The sequence below is a fragment of the Capricornis sumatraensis genome, chromosome 1 (assembly GCF_032405125.1).
Source record: "Capricornis sumatraensis isolate serow.1 chromosome 1, serow.2, whole genome shotgun sequence".
Lineage (NCBI taxonomy): Eukaryota > Metazoa > Chordata > Mammalia > Artiodactyla > Bovidae > Capricornis > Capricornis sumatraensis.
Window position 1 is genome coordinate 4,808,236 of NC_091069.1, and position 24,108 is coordinate 4,832,343.

General features: G+C 49.6%; 1 protein-coding gene across 2 annotated transcripts in view; it reads left to right on the top strand.

Moving 5' to 3' along the window:
• Nucleotides 1-24,108, top strand: part of MED27 (mediator complex subunit 27) — a 217,694-nt gene that overhangs the window by 3,860 nt on the left and 189,726 nt on the right. The window lies entirely within an intron of this gene.

The following is a 24,108-nucleotide window of genomic DNA, read 5'->3' on the forward strand; positions in this document are numbered from 1 at the left end:
TGGACATGGAACAGCAGACTGGTTCCAAATAGGAAAAGGAGTACGTCAAGGCTGTATATTGTCACCCTGTTTATTTAACTTCTATGCAGTGTACATCATGAGAAATGCTGGGCTGGAAGAAGCACAAGCTGGAATCAAGATTGCCGGGAGAAATATCAATAACCTCAGATATGCAGATGACACCACCCTTATGGCAGAAGGTGAAGAAGAACTAAAAAGCCTCTTGATGAAAGTGAAAGAGGAGAGTGAAAAAGTTGGCTTAAAGCTCAACATTCAGAAAATGAAGATCATGGCATCTGGTCCCATTACTTCATGGGAAATAGATGGGGAAACAGTGAGAGACTTTCTTTTTGGGGGCTCTAAAATCACTGCAGATGGTGATTGCAGCCATGAAATTAAAAGACGCTTACTCCTTGGGAGGAAAGTTATGACCAACCTAGATACCATATTTAAAAGCAGAGACATTACTTTGCCAACAAAGGCCCATCTAGTCAAGGCTATGGTTTTTCCAGTGGTCATGTATGGATGTGAGAGTTGGACTGTGAAGAAAGTGGAGCACTGAAGAATTGATGCTTTTGAACTGTGGTGTTGCAGAAGACTCTTGAGAGTCCCTTGGACTGCAAGGAGATCAGTCCTGGGTGTTCATTGGAAGGACTGATGCTGAAGCTGAAACTCCAATACTTTGGCCACCTCATGCAAAGAGTTGACTCATTGGAAAAGACCCTGATGCTGGGAGGGAATGGGGGCAGGAGGAGAAGGGGACGACAGAGGATGAGATGGCTGGATGGCATCACCAACCTGATGGACATGAGTTTGAGTGAACTCTGAGAGCTGGTGATGGACAGGGAGGCCTGGCGTGCTGTGATTCATGGGGTCGCAAAGAGTCGCACATGACTGAGCGACTGAACTGAACTGAACTGAACTGAGCTGATAGTTGATTTATAGCATCGTATTAGTTTCAGGTGCATACATATCTATCTATGTATATATTCTTCAGATTTTCTCATTCATAGGTTATCACAAACTACTGTGACTAGCTCTCTGTTCTATGGAGTCAGCCCTTGCTGATTATCTGTTTTATATGTGGTAGTGTGTGCTTAGTTGCCCAGTCGTGTCTGACTCTTGGCAACCCGAAGAACTGTAGCCCGCCAGGCTCCTCTGTCCATGGAATTCTCCAGGCAGGAACACGGGAGTAGGTGCCATTTCCTACTCCATATGTATAGTAGTGTGTATACATTAATCCCAACCTCCTAATACTCTCTCTTCTCTTAACTGCTCTGCACCTGTCTGCGGGAGATTGCTCGAAACGCTCTCTATTGTTCAGTTGCTCAGCTGTGTCTGACTCTTGTGACCCCGTGGAAGGGAACACTCGCCATAGAATGTGCTATTCGTGGTAGCCCCATGGCGGAGCCCTTAGGACAGCTGTGAAAGGGAAACTAAGCTGCAGTGTAAAAATAACAGGAGCAATTAGGCTCATCAGCCTGGCAGCAGTTAGTTTGTTTGCTCACAGGTTCCTCTTGTTTGGGTGCTGTGGGTTGTTGTGTTGAGCTTTGTTTTGTTTTCCGCTGCTGATGGAAAGCTAGAATATATGTTTGGAACGATTTTGGAAGCTTTTCTCACTAGGATGCTGCTCCCTGGAGAGAATTGTTCTTAGCGTTACTGATTGTGATCCGCTCTTCCCTCTCCAGTTACCCATCACCCTTCTCCTCTTTTCACTCCCGGGTCTCCGGTGACAGATGAGCCGTGGCAGTGTTTCTGGCGTGTAGAATTATTCCTTTGAATTTGTGGGAATATTTAACATTCTTTGGTTTACAGTGGGACCCAGGCAGCTGCGTCTGAGACTCAGGGAGACACGACTTATCATGGGACACTAAAGAAGGAGCTTGGACCTGGGAGGCATGCGTTTAGCCTGTAAGGGTTGTTCTCCAGACTCGGGCTGCTGTGGACAGGAACCCACTTCAGTCCTGAGCATCAGGTGCCCAGGTGGTGTGGGGATCGGTCATTCTGCTGCCCAGTCTATGCCCGCTTCCCAGTGTTGGCCTGGTGTCTCCCAGTGGTGGGAAAGACAGCCCGGCAGCTGTAGGTTTGTGTGGTCCTTCACGCCAGATGCTGAAAACGGATGCGGGCCCTGTTTGGTAGGGGCCCCTGCCTACCCAGACAGCTTGTTGAGCTCAGTGGGTGGGATTCTCTGATTGCCCAGCACAGATCAGCTGAAACTCAGGGATTGGGGCTGCACGGCTAGAGGCAGGAGTAGGTGCAGGACAGACACAGAATCATGGCTGGCTGGGGCAGTTGCCAGGGCCAGACACCAGGCTGTTCAGGCCGCGCACAGACAACGCTGCCCTCTTAGGCTGTCCTGTGTGAGCCTCCTTGTTTCCCCAGGCGCTCGTGTGGGCATCTTAGCACGTGGGATCTGATGTGTAGGTGACTTATTTCTGGGTGGATGCTTGGTCTTGGCTTTTGGATGTGGAAGCTGTGTTGATGTATCATGTGGGTAATGTTCTCGGAATAGGCTCAAGTGGTGGAGACTTTTCAGTGGTGGGAAGATTTAGGCTGATCTCGAGGCCATGAGTGCCTGAGACCCCAGTGGGAGTGGCTGGTTTTAAATCAAAGTGATGACACGTACCGTTTGCGTGAAGGTAGTTTTGTTTGCCCAGTTTAATAGAATATTAAGATAGAAGCCCCTGTTCCTCCCCTCAGATGCAGAGGATGTGTTAGGGGAAAGAAGCAGTACATATGTGGAAATGCTTATCCTGGAGATGCTGCGGGTTAAAACTAGGTGTAGAAATGTGTCAGAGTGTAAGTCCTGCCTGAGTAGCGTGAGTGGGGTTGGGGTTGCAGTCGCAGCCTGGCCTGGTGTGTTTTGTGAAGTCACCGTTCTTTCACCAGCTCTCTGTGCCCAGCAGGGAGGGCATTTGGGACCCCTGCACCATTACTTGGCAAAATAAGGAAAATGAATCGGAGATGTTTAGCTTATCCCCTTATTTTATAGCCGGGCAAGTCAAGGCCCCATGAACCACGGTGCCCACAGCCTCATAGCTAGACTAGAATTTGCCGCTCCTGACTTAGCCCAGTGTTCTTTACTCTAAAACTTGATGCTGATGCTGTAATCCCGTTTGGCTTAAGGTTTTGACTGTACTGAACATTTTCCCCTCCCTTTAATCTTCTTGTCAGGAGCAATTCATGTGTCCTATTTTACTCATGAATCTGTATCACATTTTACTCGTTTTCAGTGGTTTACTGAAGGGTGGAGATGGCAAATACAGGCCCCTGCTCCTCACACTGTCACGCTTGTCCAGGGCAGACGTCGCTAGTCACCCTCCGCATTCTTCCTGCTGAGGCTCCCTCTGGACTCACAGCTCTGTCGTGGGGCTCAGCGGCCCCTGCCAGGTATCCAAAGTGGGCTGCAGAGAAGAGATGTTTTTTATTTCTGTTATGGTAGATAATGTGCTATTTGGCTGTTGCTTATTTATACTGTCCTTACTCTAGAAGGGGTTTGAAATCTGTTACAAGAAAGCTGTACTTTGACCTTGAACGAAAGAGGAAACCAAGGGTTAGGATGCCTTATGTACATTCCTTTAATAAACTCAAGAAGTAGCCCCAAGAAATAAGCCAGTATTCTAATTTCCAGCTGGGATTATGGAAGCAGGAAGCAATGATAGGTGTTTATCTTGCCTCTCCTACACACGAAAAGAGCTTTTTAATTGCAGGTGCTTTCATCATTCATCATTTTACTCTCCAAACATTTAAACCAGTAGGTACATTAATATGTTAAGTGGATTTTGGGGTAGCTTGCCAATGTCAGCTTTCCACACTGTTGGCTAAGAATCGAAGAAAGTTTGGGAAAGGCTTTGATACCAGCCATTATGTGATGAACTTTCTGTTTTACGTGCTGTTGGCCAAAGAGAAGTCTTGTTCACGCTTACTGACTAATTATTTTCTTAAGGGGATTTTGTAATTTTTGTAAAGTCAGTCAGAATATTAATTACATGGTAGTTGGCATAATTGTTAGGATAACACATTTAAAAATTAATCTAATGTAATGAAATGATGTCAAATTGCTGTGAGCAGCACTTTCCCCGTGCTGAATTGGGGAAGGAATGTAGCTTTCAACTCTGATGCACCTACAGATAATTGTTCTGTAGAGGGATGACAAGCTCTCTTGACGAGGGCGAAAAAATAATTGGCGTCAGCGCTGTCCTTGTAAGATAGCGGACGTGGAGTTCCATCACTGATTGCACCCAAATATGCCAAGCGATAGACCAAACTGCCTGCTCTAAGACCCCTTTCTGAAGGTTTCCAGTGTCTCCTCACCAGGCTTTGATTTCTGGCTTTGACTGTCTTCCTTTCTTGAAGACCTCAGCCCTTCCCTGGTGGTGTTTGAAGCGGCGAAGACCCCAGAAGTGTCTCCTAGGGTTAGGAAGTAGGCCCTGGGGAATGGGCTGCTGCCGCCTTTTTTTGGCTTCTGCACACTTAATTTTTCACTTTTATTAGAGAAAGAGTGGCTTTCCCTTCCAGGAATATTCAGTTGGAAAGTCTGCAGACATTTCTCTCATTTTACCCTCCCGAGCTGTTACCACCAGAATCTGGTTTTCAGCAGCTTGAAGTTGCTGTAACATTGATATCCCGCAGATCCAGCCTCGATGGTGCTCTTGATGTTTGAGGGAGCTAACGGTGCTGGGACTGGTTCAGGCTGCAACACTGAACCTTTTCCTTGAAGCGCCTGTCGTCTTTTAAGTCCCAGGGGAGAGAGACTGCGTCTATCTCGTTCCCTGCGGGGAGTCCCACCCCAGTGCTGAGCAGGGCTCCTGGTATCCAGGACAAATTCAATTATAATTCACTGAATGAATGAAAAAATAAAGAGCTTTTTCTGTTGCATTTTTAATTTACAACCCCTTCTGTGGTTTGTGTGCTTGTATTTTTGATGACGCGTGATCAGGGCATCTCCATCTGGGGCCATTACTGGGAAATCTAGTTGTGTTACTTACAGACAGAGAAGATTCCGAGGTCCTGTGGTGGCGGCTAGGGCCAGGCTTCAGAAGGGTGATTTGGCAGGAAAGGTGAGGTCAGTTGGTGAATTGACTGTAAGCTTTTTGAGGGCCAAGCCTGGCGTTTCATTGATGTAGCCTGTCACCTGGGGTGCCTTCCTGAGAGAGCCGACTTGACAGCCGGTGCTCCGAAGGGGCGGGGCCTGGGGGAAGCCTTCTGGAGTCGGTGGAGTCAGGCTCACTTCAGCGACAGCGTCCCGTGTCCGGCGCTCTGCGGCAGCTGCTGTTCGAGCAAAAGCGGGAAAGCTATCTGGGAAGAGGCGCATCAGCTCCATCAGCCCCTTAGGGTTTATCCCACTTGATGTATTACTGATAACTGACCGTCCCGCTCGGTGCCCTGCCACTTGCTGACTATCCCACTTGGTGTGTTATCAGTAAATAAATATCACACTCAGTGTATCTATTACCAATAACTAATTTACATTCCTAGTGTTTTTCTCTCTACCAGGCCCACCCTCGACTCAGGGAATGTGGATTCATACAGAACATAATGAGGAAAGAAAAGCACTGAAATGTCCCCCAAGCCTTAGCCATGACTTTTGATTAGGCACTGTTCCAGATTGTTCTGATTGTTAGCAGAGGTCCCCGGTACCATTCTTAGAGGTTTTCTTTCACCTCAATCTCCCCGCCACCCGCCACCCCCATGGCTCCTTGTCACTCAACACAAATTTGCCTAGAGTTTGACTAGAGTCGAGTCTTCCCTGGTTGGCCTTGAACCTGCACCCTTGCTGCCCTCCCACCCCAAGCCCCGCGGGAGCGTTATGAGAAGAGCAAAGAGTAACACAACCAACAGAACGGAGCCAGCCTCCGGGCTTTCTAGATACTGCTGGCTTCCGAAGTGAAGGCAGATACAGCCAGAAACGTCGAGGCTTAACTCTGAGTTCTGGAGTTGGGCTGCCCGAGATGTGATCCACCTCCGCACTCAGCCTGTGCCTTGAACCTGGCACAGGCTTGTTCAGAGCATCTGTTTTGTCGCCTGTGAAGGGGGACGGTGCAGCTCTTTGTATCATAGTGTTAGGGCGGAGAGGAAAGGGCGCAGCGCGTGTCATGCCTCAGGGTAGCTCAGTGCAGTGAGTGTGTGTGAGTGGCAGTCACCATTCCCGGGCCCATGGAGACCGTGTGTGTGTCCGTGCAGAGGCAGTGTTGCTCACGGCTGAAGAGCTTAGGCTGCAGGGTTGGCCCCTTTGGTTCGCATCCCTGCTCTGCTCCCTGACAGCCAGGCAGTGTCCCTCTGTGTGCCTCAGTTTTGTATACTCTGAAATGGGGACGACAGCTGTACCCACCACAGAGAAATATTTTGAGACCGAATGAGGTGATATAAGCACAGCACTTCCCTGGCACAGAGTAAGTAGTCTCCGGGGGCTGGTATTATGGTCTTAAAAGACGGTGACGAGGACTGACCCTCGGGGCATGCTGGCCTGTCTTCCAGTGGTTTCCCTGTTACCCGGCCTCCCAAATGTGACTTCAGTATATTCTTCTGAAATCCTACAAATCAGAAGTTCATTTAAGTAATCAGAACTTTTTCCCCTTGAGGAGGCCCGGACATAGATATCAACAACTCACATGTTAGTATGAATTCGTGGGAGGGGGCTATTTGTCCTCATAAAACCTGGAGATGGGCTGAGGGTTTGGGAGCTTGGTGAGGAAGGCAGTTAGCCTCTTGGTGACCTTGTGGTGTGGAGCCAGGGGTGTGGATGGGACGTGGGAGCTGAGGGGCAGTAAAGGCAGCGTGAAGGGCCTGGAAAGAAACCACAAGCAGGAAGGAGGGGATGGCCGAGAAGCCGGTGAGAAGGGCTGTGGCTGGCCCAGGGCAGGCCATCGCTGTGAACTGAGGCAGAGTCTCCTCACTTAGGCCGTCGAGGAGGCCTTGCTCCCAGAGCTCAGGGTTCAGGTTGGTCTGTGGTCTCTTATCTGGTGGGGAGAATGCCGTGGGCTAGTCAAGGATTTCTGGCGTTATTTCTTTAGGAGAACATTTGCACACATGGGCCTGTGTAAAAATAAGCACTTGGGTTATATCCAGTTTGTGAATTGGGTGCTTGTGACCAGCAGGGCTCTGGGGTCAGACTCTGTTGGGTTTGAGGCCCCCGCTTTATGACTTGGAGCGAGTTGGACACCCTCCCTTTGTCTCAGCCTCCTCATCAGTCAAAAGTGGATGATCACACGTCCTCCTTCCAGGACTGGAGGAGGACTGATGAGTGTAACACACCCCGGGACCCAGAGTGGTGCCTCTTCTTATTCCCTCTGACAGCATGGGTAAGGCTTTATTGAGGCAACGGTTGTCATGGGAACATTGGACAGAGCTCTTGAGGGTCTGGGGCTTGGTTCTGGCTGTGCGTTGCCCAGCTGTGGGCCCTGCTGCTCGTGGCTTTGCTCCTCTGGGTTCTAGCTGCCTCGCTGGTAGAATAGAGTGGGCTGGATGATGGCTGAGGTCGTCTCTCACCTGGGAAAGAATGGTGGAATCGTTTATAAGTTTCCATGGTTCTGGAAATGAAAGCGCACCCTGGGAGTGGAGGAGAGTTAGTTTTGTCGGTAACATCTTAAGCGCAACCATGGTGTGTCCTGCTGTGCCTGCTACAGAGCATCTCAGACCAGACCAGGGCAGAGCTCAGTCCCAGAGGCCCTTAGTGGAGGACTCCCTCTCAGAGGTCCTCTAGACAGCGTAGCCTCCTGTGACGCAGGAGTGTAGACGTTAGGGAAAATCACGTGAGGCCCCCGTAATTCTAAATGGGCTCCACCCCAAGGCTTTGGCCTGATTCCACGTCTCTGTGTTCCGCTTGTTAGTTGTGGTTTCTGGAAACTGTCACTTTATTGTGGCCTGGAATCAGACTTGTGATTCCCTCCTCCTCCTCCTCAGGACCAGGAGATCTGTTAAGAAGCCGCCCTGAGCAGGGGCAGAGGCCACTGGATGTGTGGCGCACGTGCCCTCCAGGAGTCACTCTGCCCTCTGCCCGGGGTGGGCGTTGGGGGGGACTCGGCTTGAGTCCCGCTTTGGCTGTCTTACATTAGCCCTTTCTGGGCTGATCAGGTTTGTGTGTTTTGCCCAAAGCCTTCTGTGGGTTGTAACCAGAGCCTGCAAACGGCACTTTCTCTTCTCTTCCAGGGATGTTAGTGGACAGGACATGGCCCCATATCATTTTTCCTCCAGGTGAGTTGCACAGTGATGGTGGAGAATGGAGGCACAGGGTTATCGGTGCGGAAGGAATCCAGTGTCCCGCCTGCCCACTTTATCAGCGTCTTTTCCTGGTGGTGGGTTGAGCCGGGGCAGGGCTGTGAGGCACCTTGTGCTTCTCTCCTGTAATCCAGGCCGGCTCCGGGCCAGCTCATCTTTTCTGCCACTTCACTTGCCAGCTGTGTCTGGATGACGCCACGCTCCAGGCCAGCCCTAGACTCTCCTGACACACTGACTCCTGCGTCAGAGAGCCTGCCGGATGTCTGCACTCTAAATATATGTCTTACATTTGTGTCCAAAGGAGAAAAACAGGGTACTAACTTCCTGGCCACTGTTAACATAAGGCCTGACCCAGCTGGACTGTGTCCTGGAAGACCTGTCCGCGGGTCCCTGGTGCTGTGGGTTAATGACTGCGTGGCAAAGGGTGCTGCACGTTTGTGATTCTGTCTGTGAGTGGGGGTCTCTGTTTTCTTTTGGCCATGCCGTGCAGCTTGTGGGATCTTTGTTCCCCTACCAGGGATCCAGCCCGAGTGCCTGCAGTGAAAGCTCTGAGTTCTGACTAGACCTCCAGGGAATTCCCTGTGAATGGGTCTGTGTAAATTTCAGTACCTGGAGCCCTGATGGCTGATTTTGCCTGTAGGCGAGGTCAGCCACATGTGCTAACCAGTGCCTCCCCAGGGGCGAGCTGGGGGCTGCTGGGTCCGCATCGGACCCCAGACTGCTTGCCTGGCTGTCTGTCCAATCGTTTACCTAGCTCAGCACATTTATGTTTCCTGGAGAAGGTGTTGATTCGAAATTCTCCCTTATCCCTGGTGTTTGTGATGAGAGTTAGAACCCCCCGAGTTTCAAGATGACATGAGTTCTTGGCCTCTCTTTCTTAGCAGATGACAGGCACCACTGAAGAGGTTTGTGTTGTTAGCAAGTGGAAGCGTGTTTTCTTTCCTTTGAAAGTCACTATGATGATTTCTCTGTGTCACAGTTCCTCTCTGCATTTCGTCCTCTTCACTGCATGGTGAATCTGAAGACACTCCTTTTCGTGGGCTTTAGCGCAGGGCCAGCGCAGAGTAAGCCCTCGGTGGGTATGGGCTTTCTTTTAGTGCTGCACATGCCTGTCCTCTGTGCCCTTCGCCCCTCAACACTCAGCTTGAGCCGGTGGAGACGTGGCTGGTTAACTAGAGTACCCTCAGCTTGGTTTGGATAGCAAAAGTGCTTGCCCTAAATGCCTTTAAAGTGTTCCAAGAAGCCACAGAGGATTCTAGAGGCCAATGCTCTCCGATCTTTGTTTTTCCCAGTCTAAAACAGAGCAGTCCGTGCTCATTTTAATTGCTTGGATGAGCTCAGACATTGAGATTTTAATGCATTTTCACAGTAGTTCAGGCAGCATCACCACATTATCCTGCTGGCAGTTCATCGGAATCCTTGGCCAAAACGCTGTGCTTGGGGACCTTGGCTTAGAAAACCAGAGCGTGGTAATTTCCTTGCAAGATGTCTTGTGGGGAATGCTGCCTTTCCCGGGGAGACTTCCTCTGAATCGTGTTGTCCTCAGTCACGTAGTGATGGGCACATCTTGCTTTCGAGGAGGGTTTTCAGAGCTTTTGGTTTGCAGAGGCTGGAGTTGCTTTATTCTAATGAATCACGAGGTGGGAACGGGCCCTTGTAAGCCTCTGGTTTGTTTTTGATCCTGAAGGCACACTGACAGTATCTGGTCCCTGGTGGCATCTGGAGGGCACCACCTGCATCTTCCTCTCCTACCAGTTAGCTCCAGGCCAGCCTCCCTTCAGTAGGGAGGTGGCCACTGGAAGCCAGTGACCAGGGGAGAGCTGGGAATACTGCCTCTGGGTGGGTTGACGAAAACCAGCAAAACCAACCAGGCCGCATCCCTGCCTCATGAATTTCACTCACTCTGCACATCAGCGGCCCTGGATCCCTCCCGCGTCCAGCACTGTGGTCAGTCGAACCATGGTTTCTGGTGCTTGGCACGTGCTTAGTAAGTGTTGGTTGCTAAACGGATGAGTGAACACCCCCACCGCTTCTCTCAGAGCCCAGGACATTTGCAGAAGTCTCCTCACTGGCCCCACTGTCTCACCACCTCCTGTCTCTCCCCGCATAGGATCAGAGTGACCTTTAAATGTGCAAGTTTGAGCTCACAAGTCTCCTGCTTAAAATATGTTGATGATTCCTTCTTCTGCTCGGGATGACGATGGGTGCTATGATGGAGCTGCTAACAGTCCGCCTCACTGTCTAACTCCCGTGGTATCCCAGCTGAGTCCTCAACCTGTGAGCCCTCCTGCTCTTTAAGCGGCCTGTTTCAGCGGGCCCCACCCCTCTCGTTTGGCTGATATTCCCTTGCTTTATTGGGAGACGTTTTTAGCTCCTCAGGTCAGGGTGAGGTAGCCCCTCTGTACTGTCCTGCAGTGCCCCTTGCCCGCATCGTGGTGTGATCCGAGTTGGCCTGTAAGTACCAGTGGCTGGAGCTGGGGCCAGGGACACTGCCTGCCTGTTCACCAGTCTTTTCCAGTATCCGACAAGACTTGGCAGAAGACAGACCAACAAAACACCTTCAGCTAAGCAGCTCCCTTGTCTTTGAAGTCAGTGTTTTTGGAGGGAGGAGGTGGGGGCTTAGGTAGGGCTCCGGGTCCCACTTCTCTTGGTGGGTGGGAGGCGGGTCTCAGCCACTGCATTTTCTGAGCGCACGGCTGCCGAGATGTCTTTATTTGGCTTGTGCATTCCACTCACGGCCTGACTTCCTGAAGGATAGTGCATATTAAGTTGGTATTTTTTTTCCCAGCTAGTTTGGGGATACAAACAGAAGGCAAATTATCTTCATTATTTTGAGGCAGATCTGAAAAGGGCAAAGAAAGGAGACAGTGAAAAGTTTCGGAAGTGTCTTGTGTTCATTTCAGCCCTGTATCGGTTCTACAGTGTGAACGCGCTCGTCATCTCCTTGGATCAGAGAGGCTGTGTAGCTTGTCATTAAAGACAGGCGCTCCAGGGCCTGCCTGGGTTCAAGTCCTGCTGCCTCTCTTTATTGGCTGTGACCTTCAGCAGTTTACTCCTGATATCTGTAAGATGGGGTTGATGGTAGTCTCCCACTCAGGGCTGTTGTGAAGACCAAAAGCCTAGAATATGCGAGGGGTTCAGAAGAGGGCTGATACAATGTTAGTTACCGTTAACAGTATCATCACTGTCATCATCGTCATCAATTCTCCAGTAGCCTTATTTTACTCATTTTTATTCTCTAGTCTGCCTTTGCCGTCTCCACAGCCCGGATCCAGGTAGCTGCTTGCTTTCTGTAGTACACAGTGATGTCTTTATAAGGAAGACATGGTTCGAAAATGGCTCTTCTCTTAGGTAAAAATCTTTGAATAGAAACTTTCGAAGATTTATTAACTGTTGGAAGGACTGAAACTGAAGCTCCAATAGTTTGGCCAACTGATGTGAAGAGCCGACTCATTGAAAAATGCCTTGATGCTGGGAAAGATTGAGAGCAGGAGGAGAAGAGGGCGACAGAGAATGAGATGGTTGGACGGCCTCACCAGCTCAGTGGACATGAATTTGAACAAACTCTGGGAGATAGTGAAGGACGAGGGAGCCTGGCGAGCTGCAGTCCATGGGGTCTCAAAGAGAGGGACCTGACTTAGCGACTGTGAAGTATAAGTCACAAAGGTCATTGTCCATAGTCTTGAAATACGTATATGGGCTGGCAAAGGAGAATGTCCTGTGTGAAGTGTAATTCCCTGGTTTAACTATATTACATCACATCTTCAGGGTTTTGTTGTTGCCATTGTGTTTAAATTTGAGTCGCTAAAGCATAACTCGGCTCCCAAACCTTCAGAACCAGAGACGCGATCTTTGGTCTTGATCATCACACAGTGCTCATCTGTTCCTCCGGCTTCTGCCAGCTCGTGGCCAAGACGCCAGACTGTGTTACTTTCTGTACCTGTCGGTCGTCCACTCCCTGCCTGCCTGACTGCTGCTTGCCTGTTTTTGTTTGATAAAATATATATCGTCAAAGAGTAGCTTTGCAAAAGGCAGGGGTCCTTCATTTGGGTCCGGAATATGTGTAGGTCCATTTTTCGGGAGACTAATCCTCAGCTTTCATCAAGATCCTTTCAGGGGTCTATGGCCCTGTTGAAAGTTCAATAGCCACTGCCACAGAGAAAGAAGTATTACTCTTTTCTTTTAAATTTGTATAAAAGCATTTTATTAATAAAATGTATACCCTTCTTACAATACAACAAATTTTGTAGTGATTGAGCATGCTGTACTTTGTAAAAACTTATCACAGAAAATTCAAGCCAAAACAAATAGTTTAAGAGTCTACCACACCACCCTTCCTTTGTAACCTACTACCAGCGTGGGTATAAAAAGCAGTCTTGTAACAGATATCCAAATGTCTGTGCTGTGTCAGTTGTGTCCAATTCTTTGTGACCGCATCAACTGCAGCCCTCCAGGCTCCTCTGTCTGGAGGCTCTTTCGGGCAAGAATACTGGAGCAGGTTGCCATTTGCTTACCAGGGGATCTTCCCAGCTCGGGGGTCAAACCCACATCTCCTGCATAGCAGGCGGATTCTTTACTGCTGAGCCATCAGGGAAGCCCTTCAGAATGTCTAGGAGTATTATTATTACTTTAGGTATTTATTTATTTGTTTGGCTGAGCCAGGTCTCAGATGTGGCACTCAGGGTCTTCAGCCTTTGTTAGGGCATTGCCAGATCTAGTTTCTGACTAGGGGTCGACCCTGGGCTGCTGCATTGGGAGCTTTGAGTCTTAGCCACTAGACCGCTAGGTAAATGCCTGGAACAGTTTGTTTGAAAATTGAATTTGGAAGCTGAGTGGTGGAGTATGATTGGTGGAAAAGTGTGGAGGGTTTCCTGCAGGAGCTCCGAAAGGGTGACTCTGATGAAGCTTTCAGAGAAACGTGACCACTGAGTGGGACTGGGCAGCGGGCCCCATTGGAGGGCAGTGGCAGACCCTGTCCTGTGTGCCTGCACCCCCACCAGCTGCAAAAGAAGACGGCGGTCAGTTGACCAGTGTAGAATTCGCTTTGTGACGTATCCATAGCTGATGGGTTGATGGAGCTGACAGCCGGGTTGATGGAGCTGACAGCCGACCCGATCAGGAGCGGAGTTTTCAAGCTTTCCTGCTGCTCCCCTCCCGTGTTCCTTTGGCCCAGCTTCTTCAGGCTGGGTCTGTCTGCCGCTGGCCCGGGGTTTGCTTTTCTGCCAGGCTGTGTGTCACTGTTACTTCAGCTCATAGCAGGGGCCTGCTTTCTAATTTTGCACGCTTCACCTGAGATGATGTTCCTGCAAGTCAGCTCTTTTATAAGGAAATAGTTATCATTCATTTGTTAATATTTTTTTCTTCCTAGAGTCTCCCCTCCTCCCCTGCAGTATAGCTACCTATCTGGATTGATCCTGGCTCTGTGGTTTGTTTACTGTGTGACCTTGGGCAGGCCCCTTGGTCCTTGAGTCTCAGTTTCCACATCTTCAAATGGGGATAATAGCAGTTCTTCCCTTCTTGGGTTATTAGCATTAAGTAAAGAACTTTGCCTAAGGCTCAATAAATGTTAGGTCTTAGGAGTATGCTAATGAAATAGAGTAGCATTGATCCTCATGTGTTGATGATAACGTGACTTCTGAGTAAGCGGGTTGGGGGAGAGGAGAGCATCCTGGTCACACATCTTGTTGGACGAGCGATCTGGCTTGAGCTGTGTTGCGGGCGAGGCATGTTAATGGCTGCTTCCCCTAGGTCTTGCCTTCCTGAGGATTTATTTCCAGCCGCGTTGTGTAAATGGCCGTGGGCGTTCAGGCTGTAATGGATCTGGTGTTTAAGGCTTCCACTGTCACGGCTCAGCGGAGCCCTCCTCCTGCCCGCCCTTCCGATTGCCACCCTGGCTTCCCGTCCCCGGGAGCGTGACTGCCTCTCTCCTGCCCCTGTCACCTGCCAGCTCTGATCCGGGGGCTGTGAATCCCAGCCCTGGTGCTGCTGCCAGCTTGGCCTTAGGAGAAGCCAGGCGCTGGAGCTTGCCAGCACAATTTGTACTTTGATTAATTTATTTAATCTAACTATCTTGTATCAACCTGCGAGGATAATTACACACAAATTACTGTTTAAACTTGAAGCTTGCCTCCCTTGAACCGAGTCCCACGCTGGTCCAGAGCTACTGTGGGGTGATTCTGCTCCCTCCTACCTCCCTGAGATACGAGCCCCTCCCCGAAGTGAGGAGTTGAATTAGAAGCTTTTGAGAAAGGAGAAACACTTGCTTGGCTTCTGATCTGGGAGGTCTCGTTTGACTTGTGGAGAGCTGTTCTCTTTGATCCCTGGACGGGAGGTTCGTTCCCTTTCTCTCTGATGTCCTGAGGACACCTATGTCCTGAGGACACCTAGCCCACCGCTGCTGCGTCCTCCTTTCAGATCAGCCAGGGTTTCCAGATGCGGCTCGAGTGGGTTTGTTAGTTCGCTTCAGGGATGGGGAGGTGGTGTGACTGGTGAGGGGTGGCGCCTTCACCAAGTGGCGTTTGTTTTATTGACAGTAAGCTGCTGTTGATTGTAAGACGTGAGTTTTTTGGACTGCTGAGAACGAGGGCTGCCAGAGAGCATTTTCAGATGTGTTGTGATTTCAAAAGGTTTTAGAATAAGTACCATATGATATATTGATGATGGAGCTGGTTACAAAATCCTTAGCTTTTGATACATTTTCACTGAAGTTGTAGAGGTGTGGATCTGGAGGACCAAGATATTTTTGTCAGTGTCCTTCACATGACCTTCTAGTTGCTTAAAAAAAAAAGAAAATGGAGTGCACTTTGCCTCTCTGTGCAGTAGGAAGAGGAGACCAGAATCCTTACAATGCACATTATATCATGCATTTTATGTATGACTTTCAAATGATCTCATATGGTCAACATACTTTCATTCAGCCTAATACTAAGATTTTACTTTCAAATTGGTGGCTAAGTCTCATAAAATACTTAATGTAAAAAAACAAAACAAAACGCAGGACTGTCACTTTCCGTATTTTTTCTCTTGAGCACAGACTATCCCACTGTATTTGTCGCCTCACTGGAGCCAGCGTGGTGACAGCTTCCTCACCGTTGTCAAGGAGGGGCTGAGAGCGTAATGGGGGGACATTGGTTCTTCAGTGTCTTGAAGAAACATAAACTCAGTTCTCTGCCTTCAAGGGGCTTACGAGTCCTAAACTCAGGAGTCTTCACTTTGATGAGTAATACTTGGGACCACCTGCTAGAAAATCCCAGATACAGGCAGAATTTTCCAGTCACTAGCTGATTTAGTCTCTGAGGAGTTGAAATTTTGGCCTCCCATTGGCTTTGCCACATGCTTACATTTTTTCCTGGAGAAAATGAAGCTCACTGAGGACCCACCAAAGTTATTCCTGACTGATGCAGGCAGAAGGAAGCTGGTGGCGGAAGCCAGAGAATGTCTGAGTGCCCAGCTCTCCGCTCCCTCAGGCTCCTTCATAGCCCTCTGGCGCTGTGCCCACGTCTGGTTCCCCCAGAGAACACTGCTCACAGCAGACCCCAGCCCAGAGCCCCCTCTGTGATCACATCTGACCCCCTAGAGGCTTGCATATGAGGCTGGTTGGACGCGGTGGTCTCTGCAGGCTTGCTGGTGAGGACGCCAAACCCTGGAGAGGGCAGGTGCCTCGCCTGAAACCTGAGGTGGCCCACGATCCTTCTACCCCCTTGCTCCCCTTAGAGGCCAGTGAGATCTCGACAAGCTCCAGTGCTTGAAATAATCATGCTTAATGGGCTTGTCTGGGGATTGCCACAGGTAATAACAGGCCAGCGTTTACTTTTGCTTTTTCTGGGCTTTTTTGGTTTCAAGGAAGAGACTCACTTGTGTTCATATATGCAAAAAAGGGGGCATTCATTGGGTGTTTTATGGGACCAGTGGGCAGGAAATGCAGTGAGGCCTTCCAAGGGGCTGACGCTGAGAAGCAGAAGGATGTCAGAACCAGGGCAGCGCCTCTGTGGTCTTGGCCCTCCAGGACTCATGGCCCTCTGTCCCGCCTCTCCGTGTCTCCATCAGGCATTTCTGTCTGCAGAGGGGTGCGCTGGGCCGGGCCAAACAGCTCCAGGGCCTCGGAGTTTAAATCACCTCAGCTCAGGTGAGCTCGGGGGCTGGGCGAGGCCCTTGCAGTTCTGCTTTCCACCAGGAACTGGAGTCAGCCATCTGTTCTGGTCCAGCAGACATGCCGTGGAGTTGGAGCGGCAGCTCTTAGGGGAAGGCATGGTGCTCAGTCCGTCCAGGGGCCGCCTCTGCACGTCGTGCGTCCTTGGGTAGTGTGGCGATCCCTGCCTCTCTCTTACTCTTTAAGTCAGGAGGTAGCTTTTCTGACATGGCTCATGCCTACTTGGAAGCTGGTGATGTTTCACCTGGCAGTTCTCCTGTTCGTTCGCCATCTGATGATTTGCCAGGGTGCCCAGCTGATGAGGTGGAGGTTTGCCCCTCCTCTTCCCGGTCAGAATGGCCCTGACGAGGAATCTGTTCAGATGCAGGAAGATTAATCTTTATTTCTCACTGGAGCAGTGTGCGTTGTAGGACTAATAATGAGCTGTAAAAACTGCCAGTATTTGTCCTGCTTAATGAAGTTACTTAATGAAGGCCTGAAATAAACAGTATGCCATAGTTATTGTGGTGGAAATGGGAGCGAATGTGGTGTCAATTACATTTGCGGGTGAAATTGCAAAGCTCAGTGCATGACTATGGCAGGGCGGTTAAGCCCCGGGTTCCGTCATGACTATGGCAGGGCGGTTAAGCCCTGGGTTCTGTCGTGGCTATGGCAGGGCGGTTAAGCCCCGGGTTCCGTCGTGACTGTGGCAGGATGGTTAAGCCCCGGGTTCCATGTGCTGCCAGGTTCCAGCTCTTCCCCTCCCTAGCCCTCCCTGGGAGTCCTCGGGCAGGTGACTTGGCCCCTCGTTACTTCTCGCCTGTGAAGTGGGCCTCACCAGCACAGCTTCCTCATTGGGTGGTTGTTGATTAATATACCTTCAGCACTTAGCATGGCATCTGGCGTATAATAAGGACTCGATAAGTAGCAGTTTATTTTCTGCGAAGAAGAGCAGCAGGACTGTTAGAATTGGTTGTCACAGAGGTCTGACTAACGTGCGTGCTCTGTCCTCTCTGTGGGTGTGGTGGTCCGGCTGCCCTGGGGACTCCAGTGAGCAGGCGGGTAAGGAGGAGACCTCCCTCCGTTGGTCTCGGTCCACAGCCCTTCCCTTGCCAGCATGCCATCTTGGAAGCAGGGTAGCGGTGCTGTGAGTGAGCGGAAGGCATCTTAAGGGCAGGTTTCAGTTGTCTGGAGTCTGAATTGATGCACATCTAAGTCCTTCTTGATTTAATTGTCTTTGCTGTCCTGTTTGATTGGGTAAATATTAATTTATCTGGTCGTACATGTGGTTTTCAGTGGCCCCAAGTTTAATTGCTGTGCTTTGTTTATAAAGTTCTCATAGAAGGCGAGGCAGTTTGTGAAGGAGTTTAAAAAGCTCAGTCCTAGTTTAGGCCAGCAGACTCGCAATAAAACTTGGAGCATTATTGTAAAAAGAATTTCCACTTTTTACAGGTGTGGCTCATGACCTTCCTTCTGCAGTCTTTTGTTTCAGGAGATGTTTGAAACATAGCTATTTTGTTGCTAAGTCATGTCTGACTCTTTGCAACCCCATGGATTGGAGCCCGCCAAGCTCCCCTGTCCATGGAGTTCTCCAGGCAAGAATAAGGGAGTGCGTTGCCATTTCCTTCTCCAGGAGATCTTCCTGACCCAGGGATCGATCCCTGGTCTCTTGCATTGCAGGTGAATTCTTTACCGACTTAGCTACCAGGGAAGCGTTGATGACAGAAGTGGTCTTTCTGCTCGGGACAGCCCCAGCGTGATCCTTTAGGAAAGGTTTCTTGAGGGCCTCCTGTGCTGGACTGGGTGGGGCCGGGAGGAGACAAGCCCCTGCCTTCACAAGGCTTCCAGTCCAGTGAGAGGTGAGCCGGGACACGGATCCACGTGGTACGGAGCAGAAGGTCATAACTCACCAGAAAGGCACACAGCGCCTCCAAGGGTCTTTTGGAGGAGGTGACCCTGGTCAGTATACCGTACAGAAGACTGTGGAGGAGTGTGTGCTGACCTGCCCCTGAAATACGCCTGGATTTGCGACAGGCAGACACGGAGGGTCCGGAAGAAGGTGGGAAGAACATTCCAGGTAGAAAGGGCAACGTGAGCAAATGTTTAAAAAATAAAGTGTTCACTAGATTTCCGAACCGGCCAATCTGAAAAAAATGAGATTCCCAAACCACCTTCTTCTTCTTATATCATTTTTACTTTTGATTACTTGATACCTTTTATTAGCTTTTTTCCTTAACGTATATTGGCTTTAAAAAAGAAACTTTGTGACTTCTTTATTGTATATGGGTTTTCTAACAGACATTGTATTGCAGAGCTGCTGATATGAAAAGCATCACCTGGGAACAGCCCAAGACTCAACCTTGGCAGACCCCAGCTTGCACACTTTGGTGAACTTTGTATTTGGCTAATGAGGCGCGACTGTTTTGCTTGGAACATAACATATACAGAGGAGAGGAGTAGGAGGAGCCGGGCAGTAGCATCAGGCCTGTAGCACAGGTGTTTCAGGCCTGCGTCCTGGAACCTGGCCGCCTGGGTTCACAGCCCGCATCTGCTGTTCCCGGGCTGTGTGCCTTCCGCCGCGTCGCTCAGCATCTGAGCACCTCCGCTCTGTATGTGACACGGGCTCAGTGATGGTGTTCTCCTTGTTGAGTCGTCGTGGGGACTGAGGTGGGACCTGTGAGTTCCTCCCTACGGGGTTTAACACGTAGGAAGCACTCCCTGGGATGTCCGTGCATCTGTGTGTGTGTTGTAAGAAGTACGCCTTTTCTTCTAACCCACCTGCCTCTCTCCCCCACTTCCTCCAGCCCCCTTTCTGTATTCAAATCTTCGGTGCGTATCATACAGAGATTGGCACCTCCTGCCTGTGAGCTTCTTTCTTCTTACCGTGGTGTTCTTTATACCCAGGCTTCCTACCAGGTTTCTGAGCCATCCTTCTGTGGAATCGTCAAAGGGCTGATTCATAAAGAGCAGGATGGAGCAGTCATTTCACTTGACCTGGAGTGTGGTGTGGAGAATCTCACTGCTCCTGAGTGAGACTGGGTTTTGTTACAGAGAGTTTTTTTTTTTTCTCATTGCGTGAGCATTTAAATCTTACCTTTGAAATGTTAGTTCTGCACAGAGTTCTTAGGCTTTATCCTGAGAGCCACTGTATGACTCTACAAAAACAGACCCAGCGCATGACCACTAGGTAGTCACTGTGTGGAATCAACCTGTTATTATGAAGCCTCAAAATAGGGGCTGTTGGCAGATTAAATGTCAGTGCTTCTCCAAGATGTTTTGCTTGTGAAGCAGAGGTTTGTCGGCAGATAGCTGGCCCCTTTGAAAGGAAATATACAAGAATATAGCTGTCTCCAGGCCACTCCCTCCTGGAGTCAAGAGATCAGGTACCTGCTGCTGCCAGTTCCTCCCTCCTCGGTCCCTCTGCTGTGTGAGGTCCATCTGCCCTGTGGCCGTCCGTCTCTGCTCGTGAGAGGTCTGCTGCGTGCAGCTTGCCTGTATCACGGCCAGGCTGATGCTTGAGTCAGATGGAATAAATCAGAAAGCGAGTGGCAGCCCCATTATTCTCTCCTGTTGCCCTTTTTCCTAGACCGCAGTTTGTATTATGGTTCCCCTTTTGCACGGGTGATCCTGCACTTAATGCCGTGTCATGGTTAAGATGCCAAGGAAAAGGGCCTGCTCTGGCCCTTCAGTCTCCTCCATTGCAGTCCTTCTGGCCTCACTGTGGCGCGTGACACACTCATTTCTGAACCCAGAGCAGTGCTGGCCAGTAGAACTCTCTGTGATGATGGAAATATTCTCCAGGTTACGCAGTATGGTAGTCAGTAGTGACCTGCAACTCAGCATATAGTAGGTATTATTGACATGTAACTTGGAATGTGGCTAGTGTAACTGAAGGACTACATTTTAAATTTTTAAATATTAAATTTCAATCACATAGCCACATGTGGCCAGTGACCACTGTATTGGATGACACGGATCTGGAGGCTGGACAGAACCCTGGGCCATATGGACCAGTACTGTAAGCCCCTTTCTGTTTACTGTGCTTATTTCCGCAGTCTCGAGTCTGGCTCAGGAGTGTGGCAGGAGACGCCAGAGGTCTTGGAGAGCATTGCAGTGGTGGGATGAGGAGGAAAACAGACCCTCAGCCAGCGGGGGCCAGTCTCTGACCAAGCCAAGCCCTCTCTTTTCCCCAGCATTGTCAGGTTTTAGAACAAAGTGCAGGTGGCATTTGGGCTAATCCTTCCAGAAATCCATGTCCTAGCTAGCTATAATGCTATGTCTTTCTTTCCCACTCAAGAAGGCTTACTGAAATGCAAATGAGTGGCAGATGTGTTGGGGATAACCTTGAATCTGCTCTGATATGAGTAAATAATTCACAAGCTCCTGTGCTTTAACTGTTACTGGGAACACATTATTTGGGACACACCTCACCATTGATTATAAAAATAAAGACTGCCATCTTGACACTTTGGTTGAGAAAGGATAGACTGATTAGAGCATTGGCAGCAGGGTGTGTGTGTTGGATGGCGCATGTATGTGGGGCAGTGTGTGTGTGAGTGTATGTATGTATGTGTAGGTTAGATGGAAAAGCATCTGCCTACAATGCGGGAGACCCAGGTTCGATCCCTGGGTCGGGAAGATCCTCCGGAGAAGGAAATGGCAACTCACTCCAGTACTCTTGCCTGGAAAATCCCGTAGACAGAGGAGCCTGATAGGCTACAGTCCTTGGGGTCACAAACAGTTGGACACGACTGAGCGACTTCACTTTAAGGAGTGTGTGGAATCAGGGTTCCCTGGACAAGTTATGATTGAGAAACGCTGACCGAGGCCATCACTGAGTCTTTCCAGTTATTCATCCAGTATGTGCTGAGTGCCTACTGTATGCTCAGATGTTGATATGGTGGTAACAAAAGCCTCAAGGTCCTTGCCCGTATGGAGCTTACATTCTTGGTGGAGGGGTGTGTGTGTTAGTCGCTCAGTCGTGTCCGACTCTTTGTGATCCCGTGGACTGTAGCCCGCCAGGCTCCTTTGTCCATGGGATTCCCCAGGCGAGAATACTGGAGTGGATTGCCCTCTCCTCCAGACAACTAAAAAATATAACTGATATCAGGGAGTAAGAAGTACTTTAAAGACACACTAAAGCAGGGTGAAAGTCTGGGGGGAGAGGGGAGAGGCCTGTGTGAGGTGGGGGAGAGGTCCAGCCTCAGAGTCCGTGAAGGCATTCTGCTCCAGGTGTTGCTGTTGGCACCTGTTTTAAAAGAATTATTTATTTATTTATTAATTTTTGGCGGCACTGGGTCTTTGTTGCTGCATGTGGGCTCTCTAGTTGTGGTGAGTGGGGGGCTACTTTTCATTCCTGCACTGACTTCTCATTGCGTGCTTCTCTCGTGGAGGAGCGCAGGCTTAGTTGCCCCATGGCATGTGGATTCGTCCTAGACCAGGCATTGAACCTGTGTCCTCTGCATGGGCAGGTGGATTCTTCCCACTGGACCACCAGGGAAGTCCTGCCGTCAGTATCTTCTACTGTCAAAAAAGATACTTTCTGTCTGTAGCATATATTGACTTAATTAAAAGACGTTTACTCCTTGGAAGGAAAGTTATGACCAACCTAGACAGCATATTAAAAAGCAGAGGCATTACTTTGCCAACAAAAATCCGTCTCGTCAAGGCTATGGTTTTTCCAGTAGTCAGGTATGGATGTGAGAGTTGGACTATAAAGAAAGCTGAGCACCGAAGAATTGATGCTTTTGAACTGTGATGTTGGAGAAGACTTGAGAGTCCCTTGGACTGCAAGGAGATCCAACCAGTCCATCCGAAAGGAGGTCAGTCCTTAATGTTCATTGAAAGGACTGATGCTGAAGCTGAAACTCCAATACTTGGGACACCTGATGTGAAGAACTGACTCATTGGAAAAGACCCTGACGATGGGAAGGATTGAAGGCAGGAGAAGGGGACAACAGAGGATGAGATGGTTGGATGGCATCACTGACTCAATGGACATGAGTTTGAGTGAACTCCATGAGTTGGTGATGGACAGGGAGGCGTGGAGTGCTGCAGTCCATGGGGTCGCAAAGAGTCGGACACGACTGAATGACTGAACTGAACTGAACTGAGTGTTCTTTTCCCGTGAATGTAGCAGGGCCTGGACCCTGTCTCTTACAGTGACTTGTTGGGCATCTTTAGCCAAAATCAGGTTGTGAGTTGCCACCCGTGGCCTGCCTTCTCCCCTTCCGGCCACAGCGATGTGCTCGGTGGTGGGCTTCTTGGCAGCTTCCGCCCTCAGCCTGGCGTTCAGGCTGCAGCCCCCCTGGCTGCTGCTCCCCTCTGACACCCTGTGTGCTTCCTGGAGTCAGAGGACGCTGTCTTCTGTTGGTTTGTGCTTTCCAGATTCCCTTCTGCTGATGTTGGGCCTCTTCTGAAGCATCCTTCTCTCCTCAGCCCTGCCCAGATCCTCTCTACCCCTGAAGACCCACCTGCCCTCACTTCCTGTGGGACACTTTGCCATATCACCTGCTTGTGACCTTCTTTCCTGATTCGTAGTTAAGTGCTGTTTATATGACATCACAAGTAATGTCCTAGTGTTTCTTGAGTTGGTGATAAATATGATCAGGCCTGTTCTACAGTGCAAGAAACATTTTATTCCTCCAGTTCCTTGGGCTTGAACCCAAGGACTGTTTGTGGTGTTAGGTTTAAGAGAAAGGAATAACTTTATTTTAAAATCGTGTAACGCCTCTGTGTACACACATTCCGAGTCTGGTTTTTTTTTTTTTTTTTTTTTTTTAAGAAATTTTACCTTTCCTTGTCCTCTTTGGATTGCCTCCATTTCTTTCTGGCAGTGTTCTCAGTTTTCTGCTTTTCCTGAGGATTCAGTGTGTGGTTAGGGTAATACGGGGTTCTGGGAACCAGCCTTGTCGGCAGTTGGTGGAGCAGAAGTTCAGAATGCACTGCTGAGTGCTTGAATTGCTGTGTTTCTTTCTCAGCCTTTCTGATCATAAGGTCCTGCCCAAGTCTCCGTGTTCTGTGATTGTGTAGATTTTCCTGGTTGAGCCGACCTGGTTCTCTGTGGAACATTGGACCAGATCTTGCCAACTTGCCATGAGAAGTGCAGGAGCAGTGAACCATTGGCGGGAGTGGCCTTCCGGCCCCTCACAGAGGGACTCTCCCCACAGGACTCTGGAATCAGCCTTTGGCTGCTGTTCTGGCTCTGAAGAAGAGCGCATGCGCACAGAATCTCGTCTCAGGAATATTGAACTTTTTCCTTGATTTTTCCCACAGTCTGCAGAGCCTGATTTAGGGCCGCATCAGGATTAAGTAAGATTACCAGCATCTTCTCTCCATCTCTCCTGTGTATCTTGTATGAATGTGTCCTAATAACTATTGATATCAAGTTCATCCCTCAAGAAAGCAAGCCCGACCTTTAGTATCCTGCTGAGGTTGCAGTTTTATGATGTGTTTTCCTTGCAAGTAAAATCAATTGAGATAAATCTCGGTAACTTTTTCTGCACGATGAGATGGTGAGGCCCTGCTGCCATGGTGGGTTCCCCCCTCTACAGGGCACGCTCCCGTGTCCCATGCAAGGTTTTGTTTCACCGAAATTGATTGTTGATCTGCTTCTCTTAAAGGTCATGCTTAATCACATTTCAGGGAGACCGAAGAAGATACCAGATTGCCCAGGTACCAAAGTTGACTCTGCTCTCCTTCGGTGCTGTTTGCTTTAGCAGCACATCTCTAATTAACTAAGCAGTTACCCCAGTGCTTAAAGG